Source organism: Syngnathus floridae, chromosome 2 (genome assembly GCF_059516105.1).
Source record: "Syngnathus floridae isolate MCC-2025c chromosome 2, RoL_Sflo_1.0, whole genome shotgun sequence".
Classification (NCBI taxonomy): domain Eukaryota; kingdom Metazoa; phylum Chordata; class Actinopteri; order Syngnathiformes; family Syngnathidae; genus Syngnathus; species Syngnathus floridae.
Genome location: NC_142414.1, coordinates 19,897,577 through 19,925,567, shown reverse-complemented (window position 1 = coordinate 19,925,567; position 27,991 = coordinate 19,897,577). Strand labels below are relative to the sequence as shown.

At 57.4% G+C, this 27,991-nt stretch overlaps 1 long non-coding RNA gene across 2 annotated transcripts in view; it reads left to right on the top strand.

The window, feature by feature from the left end:
- Window positions 1–404: 404 nt before the first annotated feature.
- LOC148402479 (uncharacterized) overlaps window positions 405–27,991 on the top strand; it is a 67,809-nt gene continuing 40,222 nt past the window's right edge. For both annotated transcript variants that reach the window (XR_015855114.1, XR_015855107.1), the window contains exons 1-3: window positions 405–797; window positions 2,306–2,431; window positions 2,833–2,958. This is a non-coding gene — a long non-coding RNA (uncharacterized LOC148402479). The remainder of the gene's footprint in view (window positions 798–2,305; window positions 2,432–2,832; window positions 2,959–27,991) is intronic.

Below are 27,991 nucleotides of genomic sequence, written 5' to 3'. Positions count from 1 at the left end.
AGCGCCAAATTATAACTGCACTATATGAAGGATGTAAAAATGACATTATGGATAAATTTACAATTTAGAATAAAAAGAACATGCATCTTGAGAAAAAATTTGAAATCTTCAGACTATTTTGTAGCATAACAGCTCGATGTCGCTTCATTGTGTCAGTGTACTTTTACTTGTCATGCAAACATACACACATTTGGCAAAGTGCAGGCACTTACACACACGCAAACAGCCATCCATCATTTTGACACACACACACCTGCGCACACACCGCAATCATGTTTCCCCCACTTAGACAATCTTCTCACGAGAGTGTATAATGGATGAGTCCATTAGTGTTAAGTGGGGGGGCTGGTAGTCTATTTTTCACACCCTTGCTTGTTCCAAAAACAGAACAGCGCTGTCCCAATTAGAGCTTTCAACAAAATAATCACTACACTTGATGATATATATAGAGCTTTGTGACTTGGTCATTTCAAAAGTAGCTCGGAAGCTGAAAAAGTTTGGGCAGCCCTTGACTAGGGAGAATGAAAGTTGCTACGAAAGCCGCCAGGCATGAAGGAAAGGGTGGTTCATTTCCTCAACAGATCGCATCGTATTCGTGACAAAGTAATTTTGGCCTTTTTTCCATCTAGTATTTTATTTGAGGACTTTATTTAATTTCATTGTATTCGTTTTATTCATATAGTTCATTTCAAACAGTAATTAACTGTGAATACTAGGTTGGTTCGATCGTGTATGCGCAGGTGTGTGTAATCAAATACCCGGCTGTCTCCATTTTAAATAGCATTAAAACGCATGAGGTAAGAACGAATAAGTTAACTACTACCAACAATCGTAATAATATCGCGAGTGTAATAATAAACAACTTTATTAAATGATACGATAAACTATTGTCGTACTAATATTGGTACTATTGTAGTAATTGGTCACGTTCGCGCGTATCTTAGCGCTAACTTAGCATTCGGGGCAAAACGACGTAGTTTTAGCTTGTAGCTTAGCCTACGATACTTAACGATTTTTTTTCCTAAACCGCTTTACGAATGTATGGAAATGGTGTGTACTGTTAGAACAATTTGTCGACTTGCCCCTAAATATGGTAAAACTTAAAGGTATGTCTCGTGAAAAATGTGTTAATCTCGTCTATTTGAAAATATGATATGCAGTGTTGCTTCGTTTTCAATTCGTTGATATTCATACTGTATTTTGGTGCCTGTGTTGATAACCAGCTGGAATGTTAATATTGCCATATTGTGGAGTTTGAGGGTTTAAACGTTTGAGAAGTAATGTTAATCCTAATTTTATATTAATGTGTTGTATACTTCTGTTTTAATACTACATATGTTTTAATTACGGCTATATTCTTTCATACTTTCATACTTCCTTAATTACGGATATGTACTTTCATACTTTCATACTTCCTTTCTTTTTACTTTTACTTTTAACTAATGCTAACAAACCTAGATCAATGTTGAAGTCGTTATAACTCCAATATAATACCAATATTTGAACACAAACTTTGCAGTAACACTTGTAGGCAAAAACTATAACAATACTTACGGGCATATATTATGTATAATAATAACTGATTGAAGCTTAGTGGCTCAGCTCTTTGTATTTTACTGAAGCATGAAATCATTATGTACAAACTGTTTTTCTGTAATTCTTTACATTCTTTTCAATTATACTATTACTGTAGATTTTTATAAAGTAAAAACCAAACAAAAGAAACTATTTTCCTTTTGTCATTGTTTTTTTTAGGGGGCTGCGCCAATTGCATTTGCCTTCATTTCAATGGTGTACTGTAAATTCCATGTGTGTTTATTTGGAGTTCCGAAAATTATGTTAGCCATTATGATCTGAATACTTGAGGAGAACAGCAAACAAGTAATTCATTATCACTCATGTACAGAGGTCACACTTTACGACAATATTTTAGCATCTCCCGGATGTTTTAGTTTTGTTTGAGCTTCATGCTAACATACAATGCCAACAAACCTAGATCAATGTTGCAGTCGTTATAGCTCCAATATTTGAACACAAACTTTGCAGCAACACTTGTAGGCCGAAAATATAACAATACTCACAGGCATAGTATATTTTGTATACTACAAAATGGTTGAAGCTTAGTGGCTCAACTCTTTGTATTAAACTGAAGCATGAAATCATGATGTACAAACTGTTTTTCTGTAATTCTTATCATTCTTTTCAATTATGATATTACTGTGGGATTTTATAAAGTAAAAAACAAACAAACAAACAAACAAAATAAACTATTTTTTGTCATTGTTTTTTTTTTTTTTTTTTTTAGGGGGCTGCGCCAATTGCATTTGCCTTCATTTTAATGGTGTACTGTAAGTTCCATGTGTGTTCATTTGGAGTTCCGAATATTACGACAGCCATTATGATCTGAGTACTTGAGGAGAAAAGAAACCAAGTAAGTCATTATCACTCATTTACAAAGGTCACACTTTATGACAAGTATTTTAGCATCTCCCGGATGTTTTAGTTTTGTCTGAGCTTAATGCTAACATACAATGCTAACAAACCTAGATCAATGTTGCAGTAGTTTCTGCTCCAATATTTGAACACAAACTTTGCAGCAACACTTGTAGGGAGAAAATATAGCAATACTCATGGGCATATATTATGTGTACTAAAAACTGATTGAAGGTTAGCGGCTCAACTCTTTGTATTATACTGAAGCATGAAGTCATGATGTACAAACTGTTTTCTCTGTAATTCTTTACATTCTTTTCAATTATGCTATTACTGTAGGTTTTTACAAAGTAAAAAACAAACAAAACAAAGTTTTTCTTTTGTCATTGTTTATTTTAGGGGGCTGCGCCAATTGCATTTGCCTTCATTTCAATGGTGTACTGTAAATTCCATGTGTGTTCATTTGGAGTTCCGAAAATTACGTCAGCCATTATGATCTGAATACTTGAGGAGAACAGCAAACAAGTAAGTCATTATCACTTGTTTACAGAGGTCACACTTACGTACAGGTATTTTAGCATCTCCCGGATGTTTTAGTTTTGTCTGAGCTTCATGCTAACATACAATGCTAGATCAATGTTGCAGTCGTTATAACACCAATATTTGAACGCAAACTTTGCAGCAACACTTATAAGCAGAAAATATAACAATACTCAGGCGCATATATTATGTATTCTAAAAACTGATTGAAGCTTAGTGGCTCAACTATTTTGGTGGCTGCAAACTACCCAATACAGATTTGACACAGTATGTGTAGAAAAGGTGATGAATGCAAAGGTTGGTTAGCTTGATGCTAACGCGTTATGTAAATCACCATAAACAGACTAACACAGCTAGTCTGTCATGTGCCTGCATGTGGTTGAAACTGCCTGCTCTGCCCTGCCCTCCCCTCTCACTGGCCTGTGCCTGGGTAAAGCTATGACTTTATGCCTGCCCTCCTGTCCTACGCTTGGATAAGACCATGACTGCCATGACCTAGATGAGGCCATGATTCCCTGCCTGCCTAGCACCTATCTCTTCTTTTATTTTTCTCATGTTGTCTTCCGTCCACTGGCTCCCCATAAAACAGCGCACACATTTCAAGATCCTTGTCACCACATACAAGGCCCTAAACAACCTTGTCCCCCCCACCTGGTTGAACTCCTGCACCGCTATGCCCCCACCCGCTGAGTCCGGTCTGCTGACACCAGTCTGCTCACCCCCACTACCTTGACCAAATAGCGGACGCGCTTTGGATGCGCCTTGGATGCGCCTTGGATGCACCTTGGAAACACCTTGGATGCGCCTGGATGGCGCCGGGACCACTTCGGATGCGCCTTGAATGTGCCTTGAATGCGCCTTGAAGGTGCCTTGAATGTGCCTGGACGACGCCGGGACCGCCTTGGATGCGCCTTGGATACGCCTTGGATACACCTTGGATATGCCTTAGGTAGGCCTTGGATACGCCTGGACGACACCAGGACCGCCTTGCATGCGCCTGGACACTGGGACCGTTTTGATGCGTCTGGGTGATCCCTGGACCACCTTGAATGCACCTTACATTTGCCTGGACGACGCCAGGACGACGTCGGGACCGCCTTGGATGTGCCTTGGATGCGCCTTGGATGCGCCTTGGATGCGCCTTGGATGCGCCTTGGATGCGCCTTGGATGCGCCTTGGATGCGCCTTGGATGCGCCTTGGATGCGCCTTGGATGCGCCTTGGACGCGCTAGGACGACGCTGGAACCCCCTTGGTTGTGCCTGGACGACCGCCTTGGATGCGACTTTCATGCGCCTGGATGCTGGGATCGCCGTGTTTGCGCCTGGACGATGCCTGGACCCCCTTGGATGCTCCTTGAGTGCTCCTTGGATGCTCCTGGACCACCATGGATGCCCCCTGCATGCGCGTGGATGCCCGGACTGCCTTGGATGCGCCTGGTTGACACCGGGACTGCCTTGGATGCGACTTGAATGTGACTTGAATGCGCATGGACGATGCCAGGACCACCTTCAATGCGCCTGGACAATGCCGGGATCGCCCTACCTGCGCCTGGACGATGCTGGGACCGCCTTAGATGCTTCTTGGATGCTCTATGGATGCGCTTGGACAACACTGGGACCGCCTTGGATGTGCCATGGATGCGCCTGGACGACGCCGGGACCGCCTTGTATGCGCCTGGACGACACCGGGACTGCCTTGGATGCGACTTGAATGCGCACGGACGATGTCAGGACTACATGCGCCTGGACGATGCCGGGACCGCCTTAGATGCTTCTTGGATGCGCTATGGATGCGCTTGGACGACACTGGGACCGCCTTGGATGTGCCATGGATGCGCCTGGACGACCCCGGGACGGCTTTGGATGTACCTGGACGATGCCGGGACTGTCTTGGATGTACCCGGAAGACGCCGGGACCACCTTGCTTGCGCCCAGACGATGCCAGGACCTATTTAGGTGCACCTAAATAAAATCTTGATGAGGCTGGGACTGCCTTGGATGCGCTTTAGATGCGCCTGGACAACGCTAAAACCACCTTGGGTGCGCCTGGACAACGCTGGGAGAGCCTTGGATGCGCTTGGAAAACGCCGGGACCGCCTTTGATGCGCCTGGACGACGCTGGGACCACCTTGGATGCGCTTGGACGATGTCAGGACAGCCTTGGATGCACCTGGACGATGCCGGGACCGCCTTGAATGCGCCTGCGCGATGCCGAGACCGCCTTGAATGCGCCTGAATGATGCCGGGACCGCCTTGAATGTTGGACAATGCCGGGACCACCTTGGATGCGCCTGGACAACGCCGGGACAGCCTTGGATGGACGTTTGATGCACCTTGCATGCACCTGGATGCTGGGATTGCCTTGTTTGCGCCTGGACGACGCCTGGACTGCCTCGGATGCGTCCTGGATGCACCTTGGATGCACCTTGGATGCACCGTGAATGCGCCTGGACGACCCCCTGACCACCTTGCGTGCACCTGCACGACGCTGGGACTGCCTTGGATGCGCTTGGACGACGCCGGGACTACCTTGGATGTTCCTGGACAACGCTGAACCTCCTTCAATGCTCATGGAAAGTGCCATGATTGCCTTGGGTGCACGTGGATGGTGCTGGAACTTTCTTGGATGCGCTTGGACCGACTTGGATGCGCCTTAAAAGCGCTTGGATGATGCCAGGACCTTCTTTGCTGCTCTTTGGATGCATCTGGATGACGCTGGGACTGCCTTGGATGCGCTCGGATGACGCCAGGACTTCCTTAGATGCTCTGGGACTGCCTTGGATGTGCCTGGACGATGTCAGGAAAACCGGATGACGCTGGGACCACCTTGAGGCCCTGGACAACGCCAACACAGCCTTGGATGTGCTTTGGATACACCTGGACGATGGAGGGACTGCCTTGACTGCGCCTGAGAATTGAATGGACAATGCTGGATGCGCCTGGATGACGCCGGGACTGCCTTGGATGCACCCGGACGACGCAGAGATCACCTTGGGTGCGACTTGGATGCGGCTTGGATGCGCCATGGATGCGCCTGGACGACGCCTGGACGACGCCGGGACCGCCTTTGATGCACCTTTGATAAGCCTTGAACTTGGACGCGCCTTAAATGCGCTTGGACAACGCCGGGACCGCTTTGGATAAGCCTAGATGACGCTGGGACCGCCTTGGATGGCTCTGGTTGACTACCTTGGATGCACCTGGACGATGCCGGGACAGCCTTGGATGCGGCTGGACGATGGCGGGACCGTGTCGGATGCGCCTAGGATGCACCTGGACGACGCCGGGACGGCCTTGGATGCGCCTGCACAACGCCGAGACTGCCTTGGCAGCGTCTTGAATGCGCCTTGGATGCGCCTTGGATATGCCTGGACGATGCCAGGACCACCTTGGATGCACCTGGACGATGCCAGGGCCACCTTGGAAGCGCCTTGAATGCGCCTTGGATGCGCCTTGGATGTGCCTTGGATGCGCCTGGACGACGCTGGGACCGCCTTGAATGCGTCTGGATGACGCCGGGGACTGCCTTGGATGTGCTTGGACAACGCCAGGACCACCTTGGATGCGCCTGGACGACGGAAGGACTGCTTTGGATGCGCCTTGAATACGCCTGGACGATGCCAGGACCGCCTTGGATGCGCCTGGATGTCGCCAGGACCGCCTTGGATGCGCCTGGATGACGCCCTGGTTGCGCCTGGACGACGCCGGGGCCGCCTTGGAATGAGCCTGGACGACGTCGGGATCACCTTGGATGAGGCTGGATGATTCAGGGACTGCCTTGGATGAGCCTGGATGACTCCGCTACCGCCTTGGATAGGCCTGAAAGACGCCGGTATCACCTTGGATGCGCATGGACAAAGCCGGGACTGCCTTGGATGCATCTGGATCACGCCGTGACCTACTTGTATGCGCCTGGACGAAGCCGGGACTGCCTTAGATGTGCCTTGGATGCGCCTGGATGATGCAGGGACTGCCTTGGCTGCGCCTTGGCTGCGGCTCGGCTGCGGCTCGGCTGCGGCTCGGCTGCGGCTCGGCTGCGGCTCGGCTGCAGCTGGGCTGCGGCTGGGCTGCGGCTCGGCTGCGGCTCGGCTGCGGCTGGGCTGCGGCTGGGCTGCGGCTGGGCTGCGGCTGGGCTGCGGCTCGGCTGCGGCTCGGCTGCGGCTCGGCTGCGGGTAACGCCTTGGACATGCTTCGGATGAACCTGTAAGACACCGGGACTGCCTTGGATGCGCCTGGACGACGCCGGGACTTCTTTGGATGTGCCTTGGTTGCGCCTGGACGACGCCAGGACCGCCTAGGATGCACCTGAAAAACGTCGGGACTGCCTTGAATGCGTCTTGTATGCGCCTGGACAACGCCGGGACTGCCTTGGATGCTGCTTGGATGCGCCTCGGATGCGCCTCTGATGCGCCTCTGATGCGCCTGTACGACACCAAGACCGCCTTGGATGTGTCTGAACGTTGCTGGGACCGTCTTGGATGTGCTTTTGATGTGCCTGGATGACGCCGGGACTGCGTTGGATGCGCCTTGGATGCCCCTGGACGACCCCAGGACTCCCTTGGATGAGGCTGGACGACTACGGGACTGTCAAGGATGCATCTTGGATGCGCCTGGACGACGCCGGGACTGCCTCGGATATGTCTTTGATATGCCTGGACTACGCCAGTACCTGCGTGGATGCGCCTGGATGACTTGGGGACTGCCTAGGATGTGCCTCGGATGCGTCATGGGCTGGACTATGGCAAGACCGCCTTGGATGCTCCTGGACGACGCAGGGACTGCCTTTGTTGCGCCTAGACAACATCGGGACCACCATGGATGCGCGTAGACGATGCTGGGACTGCCTTTGATGCACGTTTGATGCGCCTGTGCGACACCAGGACCGCCTTGAATGTGCCTAAACGACGCCGGCATCGTCTTGGATGTGGCTTGGATGCGCCCGGACGACGCCTGGACCGCCTTGGAATGAGCCTGGACGACGTCGGGATCACCTTGGATGAGGCTGGATGACTCAGGGACTGCCTTGGATGAGCCTGGATGACTCCGCGACCGCCTTGGATAGGCCTGAAAGACGCCGGTATCACCTTGGATGCGCCTGGACAAAGCCGGGACTGCCTTGGATGCGTCTGGATCACGCCGTGACCTACTTGTAAGCGCCTGAACGAAGCCGGGACTGCCTTAGATGTGCCTTGGATGCGCCTGGATGATGCAGGGACTGCCTTGGCTGCACCTTGGCTGCGGCTCGGCTGCGGCTGGGCTGCGGCTGGGCTGCGGCTGGGCTGCGGCTCGGCTGTGGCTCGGCTGCGGCTGGGCTGCGGCTGGGCTGCGGCTGGGCTGCGCCTCGGCTGCGGCTCGGCTGCGGCTCGGCTGCGGCTCGGCTGCGGCTCGGCTGCGCCTCGGCTGCGGCTCGGCTGCGGCTCGGCTGCGGGTAACGCCTTGGACATGCTTCGGATGAACCTGGAAGACACCGGGACTGCCTTGGATGCGCCTGGACGACGCCGGGACTTCTTTGGATGTGCCTTGGTTGCGCCTGGACGACGCCAGGACCGCCTAGGATGCACCTGAAAAACGCCGGGACTGCCTTGAATGCGTCTTGTATGCGCCTGGACAACGCCGGGACTGCCTTGGATGCTGCTTGGATGCGCCTCGGATGCGCCTCTGATGCGGCTCTGATGCGCCTGTACGACACCAGGACCGCCTTGGATGTGTCTGGACAACGCCTGGACCGCCTTGTATGTGCCTGGACGAGCCTGGGACCGCCTTGGTGGCGCCTGGACGACACTGGGACCACCTTGGATGCGCGTAGACGATGCTGGGACTGCCTTTGATGCGCGTTTGATGCGCCTGTGCGACACCAGGACCGCCTTGAATGTGCCTGAACTATGGCGACATCGTCTTGGATGTGGCTTGGATGCGCCCGGACGACGCCTGGACCGCCTTGGAATGAGCCTGGACGACGTCGGGATCACCTTGGATGAGGCTGGATGACTCAGGGACTGCCTTGGATGAGCCTGGATGACTCCGCGACCGCCTTGGATAAGCCTGAAAGACGCCGGTATCACCTTGGATGCGCCTGGACAAAGCCGGGACTGCCTTGGATGCATCTGGATCACGCCGTGATCTACTTGTATGCGCCTGGACGAAGCCGGGACTGCCTTTGATGTGCCTTGGATGCGCCTGGATGATGCAGGGACTGCCTTGGCTGCGCCTTGGCTGCGCCTCGGCTGCGGCTCGGCTGCGGCTGGGCTGCGGCTGGGCTGCGGCTGGGCTGCGGCTGGGCTGCGGCTGGGCTGCGGCTGGGCTGCGGCTGGGCTGCGGCTCGGCTGCGGCTCGGCTGCGGCTCGGCTGCGGCTCGGCTGCGGCTCGGCTGCGGCTCGGCTGCGGCTCGGCTGCGGCTCGGCTGCGGGTAACGCCTTGGACATGCTTCGGATGAACCTGGAAGACACCGGGACTGCCTTGGATGCGCCTGGACGACGCCGGGACTTCTTTGGATGTGCCTTGGTTGCGCCTGGACGACGCCAGGACCGCCTAGGATGCACCTGAAAAACGCCGGGACTGCCTTGAATGTGTCTTGTATGCGCCTGGACAACGCCGGGACTGCCTTGGATGCTGCTTGGATGCGCCTCGGATGCGCCTCTGATGCGCCTCTGATGCGCCTGTACGACACCAGGACCGCCTTGGATGTGTTTGGACGTTGCTGGGACCGTCTTGGATGTGCTTTTGATGTGCCTGGATGACGCCGGGACCGCGTTGGATGCGCCTTGGATGCCCCTGGATGACCCCAGGACTCCCTTGGATGAGGCTGGACGACTACGGGACTGTCAAGGATGCACCTTGGATGCGCCTGGACGACGCCGGGACTGCCTCGGATATGTCTTTGATATGCCTGGACTACGCCAGTACCTCCGTGGATGCGCCTGGATGACTTTGGGACTGCCTAGGATGTGCCTCGGATGCGTCATGGGCTGGACTATGGCAAAACCGCCTCGGATGCTCCTGGACGACGCAGGGACTGCCTTTGTTGCGCCTAGACAACACCGGGACCACCTCAGATATACTTTGGATGCGCCTGATCGGCGCTGGGACAGTCTTGGATGTGCCTGGACGATGCTGGGATTGCCTTGGATGCGTCTAGTGACCTCTGGAACGCCTTGGATGTGCCTGGACAACGCCTGGACCGCCTTGCATGCGCCTGGATGATCCTGGGACCGCCTTGGTAGCGCCCGGACGACACTGGGACCACCATGGATGCGCGTAGACGATGCTGGGACTGCCTTTGATGCGCGTTTGATGCGCCTGTGCGACACCAGGACCGCCTTGAATGTGCCTCAACGACGCCGACATCGTCTTGGATGTGGCTTGGATGCGCCCGGACGACGCCTGGACCGCCTTGGAATGAGCCTGGACGACGTCGGGATCACCTTGGATGAGGCTGGATGACTCAGGGACTGCCTTGGATGAGCCTGGATGACTCCGCGACCGCCTTGGATAGGCCTGAAAGACGCCGGTATCACCTTGGATGCGCCTGGACAAAGCCTGGACTGCCTTGGATGCATCTGGATCACGCCGTGACCTACTTGTAAGCGCCTGGACGAAGCCGGGACTGCCTTAGATGTGCCTTGGATGCGCCTGGATGATGCAGGGACTGCCTTGGCTGCGCCTTGGCTGCGGCTCGGCTGCGGCTCGGCTGCGGCTCGGCTGCGGCTCGGCTGCGGCTCAGCTGCGGCTGGGCTGCGGCTGGGCTGCGGCTGGGCTGCGGCTGGGCTGCGGCTCGGCTGTGGCTCGGCTGCGGCTCGGCTGCGGGTAACGCCTTGGACATGCTTCGGATGAACCTGGAAGACACCTGGACTGCCTTGGATGCGCCTGGACGACGCCGGTACTTCTTTGGATGTGCCTTGGTTGCGCCTGGACGACGCCAGGACCGCCTAGGATGCACCTGAAAAACGCCGGGACTGCCTTGAATGCGTCTTGTATGCGCCTGGACAACGCCGGGACTGCCTTGGATGCTGCTTGGATGCGCCTCGGATGCGCCTCTGATGCGCCTCTGATGCGCCTCTGATGCGCCTGTACGACACCAGGACCGCCTTGGATGAGGCTGGACGACTACGGGACTGTCAAGGATGCACCTTGGATGCGCCTGGACGACGCCGGGACTGCCTCGGATATGTCTTCGACACGCCTGGACTACGGCAGTACCACCGTGGATGCGCCTGGATGACTTCGGGACTGCCTAGGATGTGCCTCGGATGCGTCATGGATGCGCCTGGTCTATGGCAAGACCGCCTTGGATGCTCCTGGACGACCCCAGGACTGCCTCGGATGAGGCTGGACGACTACGGGACCACCTCGGATGCACTTTGGATGCGCCTGATCGGCGCTGGGACAGTCTTGGATGTGCCTGGACGATGCTGGGATTGCCTTGGATGCGTCTAGTGACCTCTGGAACGCCTTGGATGTGCCTGGACAACGCCTGGACCGCCTTGCATGCGCCTGGATGATCCTGGGACCGCCTTGGTAGCGCCTGGACGACACTGGGACCACCATGGATGCGCGTAGACGATGCTGGGACTGCCTTTGATGCGCGTTTGATGCGCCTGTGCGACACCAGGACCGCCTTGAATGTGCCTCAACGACGCCGACATCGTCTTGGATGTGGCTTGGATGCGCCCGGACGACGCCTGGACCGCCTTGGAATGAGCCTGGACGACGTCGGGATCACCTTGGATGAGGCTGGATGACTCAGGTACTGCCTTGGATGAGCCTGGATGACTCCGCGACCGCCTTGGATAGGCCTGAAAGACGCCGGTATCACCTTGGATGCGCCTGGACAAAGCCTGGACTGCCTTGGATGCATCTGGATCACGCCGTGACCTACTTGTAAGCGCCTGGACGAAGCCGGGACTGCCTTAGATGTGCCTTGGATGCGCCTGGATTATGCAGGGACTGCCTTGGCTGCGCCTTGGCTGCGCCTTGGCTGCGCCTTGGCTGCGGCTCGGCTGCGGCTCGGCTGCGGCTCGGCTGCGGCTCGGCTGCGGCTCGGCTGTGGCTGGGCTGCGGCTCGGCTGCGGCTGGGCTGCGGCTGGGCTGCGGCTCGGCTGTGGCTCGGCTGCGGCTCGGCTGCGGGTAACGCCTTGGACATGCTTCGGATGAACCTGGAAGACACCTGGACTGCGTTGGATGCGCCTGGACGACGCCGGGACTTCTTTGGATGTGCCTTGGTTGCGCCTGGACGACGCCAGGACCGCCTAGGATGCACCTGAAAAACGCCGGGACTGCCTTGAATGCGTCTTGTATGCGCCTGGACAACGCCGGGACTGCCTTGGATGCTGCTTGGATGCGCCTCGGATGCGCCTCTGATGCGGCTCTGATGCGCCTGTACGACACCAGGACCGCCTTGGATGTGTCTGGACAACGCCTGAACCGCCTTGTATGCGCCTGGACGATCCTGGGACCGCCTTGGTGGCGCCTGGACGACACTGGGACAAGCTTGGATGCGCGTAGACGATGCTGGGACTGCCTTTGATGCGCGTTTGATGCGCCTGTGCGACACCAGGACCGCCTTGAATGTGCCTGAACGATGGCGACATCGTCTTGGATGTGGCTTGGATGCGCCCGGACGACGCCTGGACCGCCTTGGAATGAGCCTGGACGACGCCGGGATCACCTTGGATGAGGCTGGATGACTCAGGGACTGCCTTGGATGAGCCTGGATGATGCCGCGACCGCCTTGGATAGGCCTGAAAGACGCCGGTATCACCTTGGTTGCGCATGGACAAAGCCGGGACTGCCTTGGATGCATCTGGATCACGCCGTGACCTACTTGTAAGCGCCTGGACGAAGCCGGGACTGCCTTAGATGTGCCTTGGATGCGCCTGGATGATGCAGGGACTGCCTTGGCTGCGCCTTGGCTGCGCCTTGGCTGCGGCTCGGCTGCGGCTCGGCTGCGGCTCGGCTGCGGCTGGGCTGCGGCTCAGCTGCGGCTGGGCTGCGGCTCGGCTGCGGCTGGGCTGCGGCTGGGCTGCGGCTCGGCTGTGGCTCGGCTGCGGCTCGGCTGCGGGTAACGCCTTGGACATGCTTCGGATGAACCTGGAAGACACCTGGACTGCCTTGGATGCGCCTGGACGACGCCGGGACTTCTTTGGATGTGCCTTGGTTGCGCCTGGACGACGCCAGGACCGCCTAGGATGCACCTGAAAAACGCCGGGACTGCCTTGAATGCGTCTTGTATGCGCCTGGACAACGCCGGGAGTGCCTTGGATGCTGCTTGGATGCGCCTCGGATGTGCCTCTGATGCGCCTCTGATGCGCCTGTACGACACCAGGACCGCCTTGGATGTGTCTGGACGTTGCTGGGACCGTCTTGGATGTGCTTTTGATGTGCCTGGATGACGCCGGGACAGCGTTGGATGCGCCTTGGATGCCCCTGGACGACCCCAGGACTCCCTTGGATGAGGCTGGACGACTACGGGACTGTCAAGGATGCACCTTGGATGCGCCTGGACGACGCCGGGACTGCCTCGGATATGTCTTCGACACGCCTGGACTACGCCAGTACCACCGTGGATGCGCCTGGATGACTTCGGGACTGCCTAGGATGTGCCTCGGATGCGTCATGGATGCGCCTGGTCTATGGCAAGACCGCCTTGGATGCTCCTGGACGACCCCAGGACTGCCTCGGATGAGGCTGGACGACTACGGGACCACCTCGGATGCACTTTGGATGCGCCTGATCGAAGCTGGGACAGCCTTGGATGTGCCTGGACAATGCTGGGATTGCCTTGGATGCGTCTAGTGACCTCTGAAACGCCTTGGATGTGCCTGGACAACGCCTGGACCGCCTTGCATGCGCCTGGACGATCCTCGGACCGCCTTGGATGAGCCTGGATGATGCCGCGACCGCCTTGGATAGGCCTGAAAGACGCCGGTATCACCTTGGATGCGCCTGGTCAAAGCCGGGACTGCCTTGGATGCATCTGGATCACGCCGTGACCTACTTGTATGCGCCTGGACGAAGCCTGGACTGCCTTTGATGTGTCTTGGATGCGCCTGGATGATGCAGGGACTGCCTTGGCTGCGCCTTGGCTGCGGCTTGGCTGCGGCTTGGCTGCGGCTGGGCTGCGGCTGGGCTGCGGCTCGGCTGTGGCTCGGCTGCGGCTGGGCTGCGGCTGGGCTGCGGCTGGGCTGCGGCTTGGCTGCGGCTCGGCTGCGGCTCGGCTGCGGCTCGGCTGCGGCTCGGCTGCGGCTCGGCTGCGGCTCGGCTGCGGCTTGGCTGCGGGTAACGCCTTGGACATGGTTCGGATGAACCTGGAAGACACCGGGACTGCCTTGGATCCGCCTGGACGACGCCAGGACTTCTTTGGATGTGCCTTGGTTGCGCCTGGACGACGCCAGGACCGCCTAGGATGCACCTGAAAAACGCCGGGACTGCCTTGAATGCGTCTTGGATGCGCCTGGACAACGCCGGGACTGCCTTGGATGCTGCTGGGATGCGCCTCGGATAAGCCTCTGATGCGCCTCTGATGCGCCTGTACGACACCAGGACCGCTTTGGATGTGTCTGGACGTTGCTGGGACCGTCTTGGATGTGCTTTTGATGTGCCTGGATGACGCCGGGACCGCGTTGGATGCGCCTTGGATGCCCCTGGACGACCCCAGGACTCCCTTGGATGAGGCTGGACGACTACGGGACTGTCAAGGATGCACCTTGTATGCGCCTGGACGACGCCGGGACTGCCTCGGATATGTCTTTGATATGCCTGGACTACGCCAGTACCTCCGTGGATGCGCCTGGATGACTTCGGGACTGCCTAGGATGTGCCTCGGATGCGTCATGGGCTGGACTATGGCAAGACCGCCTTGGATGCTCCTGGACGACGCAGGGACTGCCTTTGTTGCGCCTAGACAACACCGGGACCACCTCGGATGCACTTTGGATGAGCCTGATCGGCACTGGGACAGTCTTGGATGTGCCTGGACGATGCTGGGATTGCCTTGGATGCGTCTAGTGACCTCTGGAACGCCTTGGATGCGCCTGGATGATGCAGGGACTGCCTTGGCTGCGCCTTGGCTGCGCCTTGGCTGCGGCTTGGCTGCGGCTCGGCTGCGGCTCGGCTGCGGCTCGGCTGCGGCTCAGCTGCGGCTGGGCTGCGGCTCGGCTGCGGCTGGGCTGCGGCTGGGCTGCGGCTCGGCTGCGGCTCGGCTGCGGCTCGGCTGCGGGTAACGCCTTGGACATGCTTCGGATGAACCTGGAAGACACCGGGACTGCCTAGGATGTGCCTCGGATGCGTCATGGGCTGGACTATGGCAAGACCGCCTTGATGCTCCTGGACGACGCAGGGACTGCCTTTGTTGCGCCTAGACAACACCGGGACCACCTCGGATGCACTTTGGATGAGCCTGATCGGCGCTGGGCAAGTCTTGGATGTGCCTGGACGATGCTGGGATTGCCTTGGATGCGTCTAGTGACCTCTGGAACGCCTTGGATGCGCCTGGATGATGCAGGGACTGCCTTGGCTGCGCCTTGGCTGCGCCTTGGCTGCGGCTTGGCTGCGGCTCGGCTGCGGCTCGGCTGCGGCTCGGCTGCGGCTCAGCTGCGGCTGGGCTGCGGCTCGGCTGCGGCTGGGCTGCGGCTGGGCTGCGGCTGGGCTGCGGCTCGGCTGTGGCTCGGCTGTGGCTCGGCTGCGGGTAACGCCTTGGACATGCTTCGGATGAACCTGGAAGGCACCGGGACTGCCTTGGATGCGCCTGGACGACGCCGGGGCTTCTTTGGATGTGCCTTGGTTGCGCCTGGACGACGCCAGGACCGCCTAGGATGCACCTGAAAAACGCCGGGACTGCCTTGAATGCGCCTCTGATGCGCATCTACGACACCAGGACCGCCTTGGATGTGTCTGGACGTTGCTGGGACCGTCTTGTATGCGCCTGGACGATCCTGGGACCGCCTTGGTGGCGCCTGGACGACACTGGGACCACCTTGGATGCGCGTAGACGATGCTGGGACTGCCTTTGATGCGCGTTTGATGCGCCTGTGCGACACCAGGACCGCCTTGAATGTGCCTGAATGATGGCGACATCGTCTTGGATGTGGCTTGGATGCGCCCGGACGACGCCTGGACCGCCTTGGAATGAGCCTGGACGATGTCGGGATCACCTTGGATGAGGCTGGACGACTACGGGACTGTCAAGGATGCACCTTGTATGCGCCTGGACGACGCCGGCACTGCCTCGGATATGTCTTTGATATGCCTGGACTACGCCAGTACCTCCGTGGATGCGCCTGGATGACTTCGGGACTGCCTAGGATGTGCCTCGGATGCGTCATGGGCTGGACTATGGCAAGACCGCCTTGGATGCTCCTGGACGACGCAGGGACTGCCTTTGTTGCGCCTAGACAAAACCGGGACCACCTCGGATGCACTTTGGATGAGCCGGATCGGCACTGGGACAGTCTTGGATGTGCCTGGACGATGCTGGGATTGCCTTGGATGCGTCTAGTGACCTCTGGAACGCCTTGGATGCGCCTGGATGATGCAGGGACTGCCTTGGCTGCGCCTTGGCTGCGCCTTGGCTGCGGCTTGGCTGCGGCTCGGCTGCGGCTCGGCTGCGGCTCGGCTGCGGCTCAGCTGCGGCTGGGCTGCGGCTCGGCTGCGGCTGGGCTGCGGCTGGGCTGCGGCTCGGCTGTGGCTCGGCTGCGGCTCGGCTGCGGGTAACGCCTTGGACATGCTTCGGATGAACCTGGAAGACACCGGGACTGCCTAGGATGTGCCTCGGATGCGTCATGGGCTGGACTATGGCAAGACCGCCTTGGATGCTCCTGGACGACGCAGGGACTGCCTTTGTTGCGCCTAGACAACACCGGGACCACCTCGGATGCACTTTGGATGAGCCTGATCGGCGCTGGGACAGTCTTGGATGTGCCTGGACGATGCTGGGATTGCCTTGGATGCGTCTAGTGACCTCTGGAACGCCTTGGATGCGCCTGGATGATGCAGGGACTGCCTTGGCTGCGCCTTGGCTGCGCCTTGGCTGCGCCTTGGCTGCGCCTTGGCTGCGGCTCGGCTGCGGCTCGGCTGCGGCTCGGCTGCGGCTCGGCTGCGGCTCGGCTGCGGCTGGGCTGCGGCTCGGCTGCGGCTGGGCTGCGGCTGGGCTGCGGCTCGGCTGTGGCTCGGCTGTGGCTCGGCTGCGGGTAACGCCTTGGACATGCTTCGGATGAACCTGGAAGGCACCGGGACTGCCTTGGATGCGCCTGGACGACGCCGGGGCTTCTTTGGATGTGCCTTGGTTGCGCCTGGACGACGCCAGGACCGCCTAGGATGCACCTGAAAAACGCCGGGACTGCCTTGAATGCGTCTTGTATGCGCCTGGACAACGCCGGGACTGCCTTGGATTCTGCTTGGATGCGCCTCGGATGCGCCTCTGATGCACCTCTGATGCGCCTGTACGACACCAGGACCGCCTTGGATGTGTCTGGACGTTGCTGGGACCGTCTTGTATGCGCCTGGACGATCCTGGGACCGCCTTGGTGGCGCCTGGACGACACTGGGACCACCTTGGATGCGCGTAGACGATGCTGGGACTGCCTTTGATGCGCGTTTGATGCGCCTGTGCGACACCAGGACCGCCTTGAATGTGCCTGAATGATGGCGACATCGTCTTGGATGTGGCTTGGATGCGCCCGGACGACGCCTGGACCGCCTTGGAATGAGCCTGGACGATGTCGGGATCACCTTGGATGAGGCTGGATGACTCAGGGACTGCCTTGGATGAGCCTGGATGATGCCGCGACCGCCTTGGATAGGCCTGAAAGACGCCGGTATCACTTTGGATGCGCCTGGACAAAGCCGGGACTGCCTTGGATGCATCTGTATCACGCCATGACCTACTTGTACGCCTGGATGAAGCCGGGACTGCCTTTGATGTGCCTTGGATGCGCCTGGATGATGCAGGGACTGCCTTGGCTGCGCCTTGGCTGCGCCTTGGCTGCGGCTGGGCTGCGGCTGGGCTGCGGCTGGGCTGCGGCTGGGCTGCGGCTGGGCTGCGGCTGGGCTGCGGCTCGGCTGCGGCTCGGCTGCGGCTCGGCTGCGGCTCGGCTGCGGCTCGGCTGCGGCTCGGCTGCGGGTAACGCCTTGGACATGCTTCGGATGAACCTGGAAGACACCGGGACTGCCTTGGATGCGCCTGGACGACGCCGGGACTTCTTTGGATGTGCCTTGGTTGCGCCTGGACGACGCCAGGACCGCCTAGGATGCACCTGAAAAACGCCGGGACTGCCTTGAATGCGTCTTGTATGCGCCTTGTATGCGCCTGGACAACGCCGGGACTGCCTTGGATGCTGCTTGGATGCGCCTCGGATGCGCCTCTGATGCGCCTCTGATGCGCCTGTACGACACCAGGACCGCCTTGGATGTGTTTGGACGTTGCTGGGACCGTCTTGGATGTGCTTTTGATGTGCCTGGATGACGCCGGGACCGCGTTGGATGCGCCTTGGATGCCCCTGGACGACCCCAGGACTCCCTTGGATGAGGCTGGACGACTACGGGACTGTCAAGGATGCACCTTGGATGCGCCTGGACGACGCCGGGACTGCCTCGGATATGTCTTCGACACGCCTGGACTACGCCAGTACCACCGTGGATGCGCCTGGATGACTTCGGGACTGCCTAGGATGTGCCTCGGATGCGTCATGGATGCGCCTGGTCTATGGCAAGACCGCCTTGGATGCTCCTGGACGACCCCAGGACTGCCTCGGATGAGGCTGGACGACTACGGGACCACCTCGGATGCACTTTGGATGCGCCTGATCGAAGCTGGGACAGCCTTGGATGTGCCTGGACAATGCTGGGATTGCCTTGGATGCGTCTAGTGACCTCTGGAACGCCTTGGATGTGCCTGGACAACGCCTGGACCGCCTTGCATGCGCCTGGACGATCCTCGGACCGCCTTGGATGAGCCTGGATGATGCCGCGACCGCCTTGGATAGGCCTGAAAGACGCCGGTATCATCTTGGATGCGCCTGGACAAAGCCGGGACTGCCTTGGATGCATCTGGATCACGCCGTGACCTACTTGTATGCGCCTGGACGAAGCCTGGACTGCCTTTGATGTGTCTTGGATGCGCCTGGATGATGCAGGGACTGCCTTGGCTGCGCCTTGGCTGCGCCTTGGCTGCGGCTTGGCTGCGGCTGGGCTGCGGCTGGGCTGCGGCTCGGCTGCGGCTCGGCTGTGGCTCGGCTGCGGCTGGGCTGCGGCTGCGGCTTGGCTGCGGCTCGGCTGCGGCTCGGCTGCGGCTCGGCTGCGGCTTGGCTGCGGGTAACGCCTTGGACATGGTTCGGATGAACCTGGAAGACACCGGGACTGCCTTGGATCCGCCTGGACGACGCCAGGACTTCTTTGGATGTGCCTTAGTTGCGCCTGGACGACGCCAGGACCGCCTAGGATGCACCTGAAAAACGCCGGGACTGCCTTGAATGCGTCTTGTATGCGCCTGGACAACGCCGGGACTGCCTTGGATGCTGCTGGGATGCGCCTCGGATAAGCCTCTGATGCGCCTCTGATGCGCCTGTACGACACCAGGACCGCTTTGGATGTGTCTGGACGTTGCTGGGACCGTCTTGGATGTGCTTTTGATGTGCCTGGATGACGCCGGGACCGCGTTGGATGCGCCTTGGATGCCGCTGGACGACCCCAGGACTCCCTTGGATGAGGCTGGACGACTACGGGACCACCTCGGATGCACTTTGGATGCGCCTGATCGAAGCTGGGACAGTCTTGGATGTGCCTGGACGATGCTGGGATTGCCTTGGATGCGTCTAGTGACCTCTGGAACGCCTTGGATGCGCCTGGATGATGCAGGGACTGCCTTGGCTGCGCCTTGGCTGCGCCTTGGCTGCGGCTTGGCTGCGGCTGGGCTGCGGCTGGGCTGCGGCTGGGCTGCGGCTCGGCTGCGGCTCGGCTGTGGCTCGGCTGCGGCTGGGCTGCGGCTGGGCTGCGGCTTGGCTGCGGCTCGGCTGCGGCTCGGCTGCGGCTCGGCTGCGGCTCGGCTGCGGCTCGGCTGCGGCTTGGCTGCGGGTAACGCCTTGGACATGGTTCGGATGAACCTGGAAGACACCGGGACTGCCTTGGATCCGCCTGGACGACGCCGGGACTTCTTTGGATGTGCCTTGGTTGCGCCTGGACGACGCCAGGACCGCCTAGGATGCACCTGAAAAACGCCGGGACTGCCTTGAATGCGTCTTGTATGCGCCTGGACAACGCCGGGACTGCCTTGGATGCTGCTTGGATGCGCCTCGGATAAGCCTCTGATGCGCCTCTGATGCGCCTGTACGACACCAGGACCGCTTTGGATGTGTCTGGACGTTGCTGGGACCGTCTTGGATGTGCTTTTGATGTGCCTGGATGACGCCGGGACCGCGTTGGATGCGCCTTGGATGCCCCTGGACGACCCCAGGACTCCCTTGGATGAGGCTGGACGACTACGGGACTGTCAAGGATGCACCTTGGATGCGCCTGGACGACGCCGGGACTGCCTCGGATATGTCTTTGATATGCCTGGACTACGCCAGTACCTCCGTGGATGCGCCTGGATGACTTTGGGACTGCCTAGGATGTGCCTCGGATGCGTCATGGGCTGGACTATGGCAAAACCGCCTCGGATGCTCCTGGACGACGCAGGGACTGCCTTTGTTGCGCCTAGACAACACCGGGACCACCTCGGATGCACTTTGGATGCGCCTGATCGGCGCTGGGACAGTCTTGGATGTGCCTGGACGATGCTGGGATTGCCTTGGATGCGTCTAGTGACCTCTGGAACGCCTTGGATGTGCCTGGACAACGCCTGGACCGCCTTGCATGCGCCTGGATGATCCTGGGACCGCCTTGGTAGCGCCTGGACGACACTGGGACCACCATGGATGCGCGTAGACGATGCTGGGACTGCCTTTGATGCGCGTTTGATGCGCCTGTGCGACACCAGGACCGCCTTGAATGTGCCTCAACGACGCCGACATCGTCTTGGATGTGGCTTGGATGCGCCCGGACGACGCCTGGACCGCCTTGGAATGAGCCTGGACGACGTCGGGATCACCTTGGATGAGGCTGGATGACTCAGGGACTGCCTTGGATGAGCCTGGATGACTCCGCGACCGCCTTGGATAGGCCTGAAAGACGCCGGTATCACCTTGGATGCGCCTGGACAAAGCCTGGACTGCCTTGGATGCATCTGGATCACGCCGTGACCTACTTGTAAGCGCCTGGACGAAGCCGGGACTGCCTTAGATGTGCCTTGGATGCGCCTGGATTATGCAGGGACTGCCTTGGCTGCGCCTTGGCTGCGCCTTGGCTGCGCCTTGGCTGCGGCTCGGCTGCGGCTCGGCTGCGGCTCGGCTGCGGCTCGGCTGCGGCTCGGCTGTGGCTGGGCTGCGGCTCGGCTGCGGCTGGGCTGCGGCTGGGCTGCGGCTCGGCTGTGGCTCGGCTGCGGCTCGGCTGCGGGTAACGCCTTGGACATGCTTCGGATGAACCTGGAAGACACCTGGACTGCGTTGGATGCGCCTGGACGACGCCGGGACTTCTTTGGATGTGCCTTGGTTGCGCCTGGACGACGCCAGGACCGCCTAGGATGCACCTGAAAAACGCCGGGACTGCCTTGAATGCGTCTTGTATGCGCCTGGACAACGCCGGGACTGCCTTGGATGCTGCTTGGATGCGCCTCGGATGCGCCTCGGATGCGCCTCTGATGCGCCTGTACGACACCAGGACCGCCTTGGATGAGGCTGGACGACTACGGGACTGTCAAGGATGCACCTTGGATGCGCCTGGACGACGCCGGGACTGCCTCGGATATGTCTTCGACACGCCTGGACTACGCCAGTACCACCGTGGATGCGCCTGGATGACTTCGGGACTGCCTAGGATGTGCCTCGGATGCGTCATGGATGCGCCTGGTCTATGGCAAGACCGCCTTGGATGCTCCTGGACGACCCCAGGACTGCCTCGGATGAGGCTGGACGACTACGGGACCACCTCGGATGCACTTTGGATGCGCCTGATCGAAGCTGGGACAGTCTTGGATGTGCCTGGACGATGCTGGGATTGCCTTGGATGCGTCTAGTGACCTCTGGAACGCCTTGGATGTGCCTGGACAACGCCTGGACCGCCTTGCATGCGCCTGGACGATCCTGGGACCGCCTTGGATGAGCCTGGATGATGCCGCGACCGCCTTGGATACGCCTGAAAGACGCCGGTATCACCTTGGATGCGCCTGGACAAAGCCGGGACTGCCTTGGATGCATCTGGATCACGCCGTGACCTACTTGTATGCGCCTGGACGAAGCCTGGACTGCCTTTGATGTGTCTTGGATGCGCCTGGATGATGCAGGGACTGCCTTGGCTGCGCCTTTGCTGCGCCTTGGCTGCGGCTGGGCTGCGGCTGGGCTGCGGCTGGGCTGCGGCTGGGCTGCGGCTGGGCTGCGGCTCGGCTGTGGCTCGGCTGCGGCTGGGCTGCGGCTGGGCTGCGGCTGGGCTGCGGCTGGGCTGCGGGTAACGCCTTGGACATGCTTCGGATGAACCTGGAAGACACCGGGACTGCCTTGGATGCGCCTGGACGACGCCGGGACTTCTTTGGATGTGCCTTGGTTGCGCCTGGACGACGCCAGGACCGCCTAGGATGCACCTGAAAAACGCCGGGACTGCCTTGAATGCGTCTTGTATGCGCCTGGACAACGCCGGGACTGCCTTGGATGCTGCTTGGATGCGCCTCGGATGCGCCTCTGATGCGGCTCTGATGCGCCTGTACGACACCAGGACCGCCTTGGATGTGTCTGGACAACGCCTGAACCGCCTTGTATGCGCCTGGACGATCCTGGGACCGCCTTGGTGGCGCCTGGACGACACTGGGACAAGCTTGGATGTGCGTAGACGATGCTGGGACTGCCTTTGATGCGCGTTTGATGCGCCTGTGCGACACCAGGACCGCCTTGAATGTGCCTGAACGATGGCGACATCGTCTTGGATGTGGCTTGTTTGCGCCCGGACGACGCCTGGACCGCCTTGGAATGAGCCTGGACGACGCCGGGATCACCTTGGATGAGGCTGGATGACTCAGGGACTGCCTTGGATGAGCCTGGATGATGCCGCGACCGCCTTGGATAGGCCTGAAAGACGGCGGTATCACCTTGGATGCGCCTGGACAAAGCCGGGACTGCCTTGGATGCATCTGGATCACGCCGTGACCTACTCGTATGCGCCTGGACGAAGCCGGGACTGCCTTGGATGTGCCTTGGATGCGCCTGGATGATGCAGGGACTGCCTTGGCTGCGCCTTGGCTGCGGCTGGGCTGCGGCTGGGCTGCGGCTGGGCTGCGGCTGGGCTGCGGCTCGGCTGTGGCTCGGCTGCGGCTGGGCTGCTGCTGGGCTGCGGCTGGGCTGCGCCTCGGCTGCGGCTCGGCTGCGGCTCGGCTGCGGCTCGGCTGCGGCTCGGCTGCGCCTTGGCTGCGGCTCGGCTGCGGCTCGGCTGCGGGTAACGCCTTGGACATGCTTCGGATGAACCTGGAAGACACCGGGACTGCCTTGGATGCGCCTGGACGACGCCGGGACTTCTTTGGATGTGCCTTGGTTGCGCCTGGACGACGCCAGGACCGCCTAGGATGCACCTGAAAAACGCCGGGACTGCCTTGAATGCGTCTTGGATGCGCCTGGACAACGCCGGGACTGCCTTGGATGCTGCTTGGATGCGCCTCGGATGCGCCTCTGATGCGCTTCTGATGCGCCTGTACGACACCAGGACCGCCTTGGATGTGTCTGGACGTTGCTGGGACCGTCTTGGACGTGCTTTTGATGTGCCTGGATGACGCCGGGACAGCGTTGGATGCGCCTTGGATGCCCCTGGACGACCCCAGGACTCCCTTGGATGAGGCTGGACGACTACGGGACTGTCAAGGATGCACCTTGTATGCGCCTGGACGACGCCGGGACTGCCTCGGATATGTCTTTGATACGCCTGGACTACGCCAGTACCACCGTGGATGCGCCTGGATGACTTCGGGACTGCCTAGGATGTGCCTCGGATGCGTCATGGATGCGCCTGGACTATGGCAAGACCGCCTTGGATGCTCTTGGACGACCCCAGGACTGCCTCGGATGAGGCTGGACGACTACGGGACTGTCAAGGATGCACCTTGGATGCGCCTGGACGACGCCGGGACTGCCTCGGATATGTCTTGGATACGCCTGGACTACGCCAGTACCACTGTGGATGCGCCTGGATGACTTCGGGAATGCCTAGGATGTGCCTCGGATGCGTCATGGATGCGCCTGAACTATGGCAAGACCGCCTTGGATGCTCCTGGACGACCCCAGGACTGCCTCGGATGAGGCTGGACGACTACGGAACTGTCAAGGATGCACCTTGGATGCGCCTGGACCACGCCGGGACTGCCTCGGATATGTCTTGGATACGCCTGGACTACGCCAGTACCATCGTGGATGCGCCTGGATGACTTCGGGACTGCCTAGGATGTGCCTCGGATGCGTCATGGATGCGCCTGGACTATGGCAAGACCGCCTTGGATGCTCCTGGACTTTGGATGCGCCTGGACGATGCCGGGACCGCCTTGCATGCGCCTGGACCGCCTTGATTGCGCCTGGACGACGTTGGGACCGCCTTGAATGCGCCTTGCATGCACCCTGCATTCGCCCAGACTACGACGGCACTGTCTTGGATGCGCCTTGGATGCGCCTGGACGATGCCAGGACCCTCTTGGATGCGCCTTGGATGACGCAGAGACCGGCTTGGATGCGCCTGGACAGCGGGACTGTCTTGGATGCGCCTTAGATGCAGCTTGGATGCGCCTGGATGAAGCCAGGACCGCCCTGGATGCACCTGGACAAAGGAAGGACTGCCTCGGATGCGCCTGGACGACGTCGGGACCTTCTCAGATGCGCCTCGACAACGCCTGGACCGCCTCAGCCACGTCTGGATGACGCCGGGACCGCATTGGATGTCCCCACCATCACCAGATCCGGCCCACACCTGTAACATCTGCGGCCACGTTTGTCTCTTATGGAATGGGCTCACCAGCTACAGAAGACGCGGTGGGAAGACGACCTAACGTCCAGACTCAAGAGACTTTTGAGACTGATGCCGAATAGAGAGAATAAGATAAGTAAATATGTAAAAATACATCACTAAATATCTGAATAAGTAAATAGTTAAGTACTTAGATAAGTAGATAAAAAATAGATAAATAAACTGATGATAATAGTGGATAGATGGATGGAAGGAGGGATGGATAAAAATAGATAAGGAAATAGATAAAATACATAAGTTTGCAGAAGTAGATAAGTAAATGGATAAAAATGGATAAGTAAATAGTAGATAAAAATAGATAAGTGAACAGATAAAAATAGTGGCTGGATGGATGGATGGATGGAGGGATGGATAAAATTAGATAATTAAATAGATAAAATAGATAAGTATATAGAAGTAGATAAGTAAATAAATCAAAATGGATAAGTAAAAAGTAGATAAAAATAGATAAGTGAACGGATAAAAATAGTGGCTGGATGGATGGACGGATGGAGGGATGGACAAAATTAGATAATTAAATAGATAAAATAGATAAGTATATAGAAGTAGATAAGTAAATAAATCAAAATGGATAAGTAAAAAGTAGATAGAAATAGATAAGTAAACGGATAAAAATAGTGGCTGGACGGATGGATGGATGGATGGAGGGATGGATAAAATTAGATAATTAAATAGATAAAATAGATAAGTATATAGAAGTTGATAAGTAAATAGAAAAAAATGGATAAGTAAAAAGTAGATAAAAATAGATAAGTAAACATTTAAAAATAGTGGCTGGATGGATGGAGGGATGGAAAAATAGATAAAATAGATAAGTATATAGAAGTAGAAAAGTAAATACACAAAATTGGATAAGTAAAAGGATAAAAATAGATAAATGTAGACAACATAGAAAAGTAAATAGAGAAAAGTAAATAGATGACGTAGATCAAAATAGAAAAGTATATTGGATGTACCTGGACAACGCTGGGACCGCCTTCAATGCGGTTCCAAAAATTACGTCTGCCATTATGATCTGAATACTCAAGGAGAACAGCAAACAAGTAAGTCATTATTTCTCATTTACAAAAGTCACACTGTACGACAAGTATTTTAGCATCTCCCGGATGTTTGTTTTGTCTGAGCTTAATGCTAACATATAATGCTAACAATTCTAGATTAATGTTGCGGTCATTATAACTGCAATATAACACTGATATTTGAACACAAACTTTGCAGCAACACTTGTAGGCAGAAAATATAACAATACTCGCAGCAAACAATATATTATGTATACCTAAAACTGATTGAAGCTTAGTGGCTCAAATATTTTGGTGGCTGTGAACCACCCAATACAGATTTGACACAGTATGTGAAGAAAATGTGATGAACGCTAAGGTTGGTTAGCTTGATGCTAGCGCATCAATGGTGGAAAACACCATCGACAGATTAACGCAACTAGTATAAGTCTTTTGTGTGCGGCTATGTCATGTGCCCGCATCTGGTTGAAACTGCCCACCCTTGCCCTGCCCTACCCTGCCCACCCCTGCCATGCCCTGTGCCTGCGCTTAGTTCAGTGATGCTCAATCAATTCCCTGATGCCCCCAGGGAGAAAAAAACATTTTGAGCCCCCCACGCTTGTACCCTTATTAACATTAAACTTTAATGATCCTTCAATGATTAAAGCAAACAAAATTAAATAAAAAGGAAAGATCAACTTACAGTAAAGAATAACTTTATTATAACATTGTTTATGTGTCTGTAACAGAACAGATTGAATGTGCATCCCTTTGCCTGAAATTAAAAAATAAATTATGAATTTTTAAACTCTACACATTCTTGACCAACTGCCATTTTATGCCGAAGAAAATACAATAAAATAATGAGCAAACATTATTTTAAATGAAATAACAGCAATAATTAATATTGAATTCAAAGTAAGGGCACAATATTTAAAAAATTTTATCCTACAAAACAAAAGTAAATAAAATGATTTCTTTTTTAATGTAAATGAGGCAGCATGACGGAGACCATATCCACGACTGCAGGTAGGTCTTCTGCAATGGTGTTTTTTTTTTTTTTGTTGCACTGAGCAATTTGGTACGCTGCCTTAGAATTTCCTGGATGAAGCCAGGACTGCTTCGAATGCGCCTGGACGAAGCAAAGACCGCCTTGGATGCGCTTGGACGAAGCCAGGACTGCCTGGGATGCGCCTGGACAACGCCAGGACCGCCTTGGATGCGCTGAGACGAAGCCAGGACCACCTTGAATGCGCCTGGACGACGCCGCGACTGACTTGGATGCGCCTAGTCGACGCCGGGACTGCCTTTGACGTGCCTGGACGAAGCCGGGCCTGCCTCGGATGCGCCTGGACGATGCCGGGACCGCGTCGGATGCGCCTGGATGACTTCGGGACTACCTTGGATGTGCCTGGACGACGTCAGAACTGCCTTGGATGCATCTGGACGACTCTTGGACCGCCTTGGATGAGCCTTGAAATTGCCTTGAATGCGCCTCGGATGTGCTTGGACACTGGGATCGCCTTGGTCACGCCTGGACGACGCCGGAGAATCACCTTGTATGCGCCTGGACGACGCCGGGACCCCCTTGGATGAACCTGGATGGAGCTGGGATCGCTTTGGATGCGCTTGGACGACGCCGAGTCCGGCTTGTATGCGCCTGGACGACGCCGGGATTGCCTTGGATGCGCCTGGACAACGCCAGGACTGCCTTGGATGCGCCTTGAATGCGCCTGGGCGAGGCCGGGACCGCCTTGGATATGCTTTGGATGCGCCAGGACAACGCTGAGACCGCCTTGGATGCGCCTGGACGCCGTTGGGACTGCCTTGGATGTGCCTGGACGACGCCGGGAAAGCCTTGGATGCGCCTGGATGACGCCGGGACAGACTTGAATGCGCCTGGTTGACGCCAACCTCAGCTTGGATGCGCCTGGACGACGGCG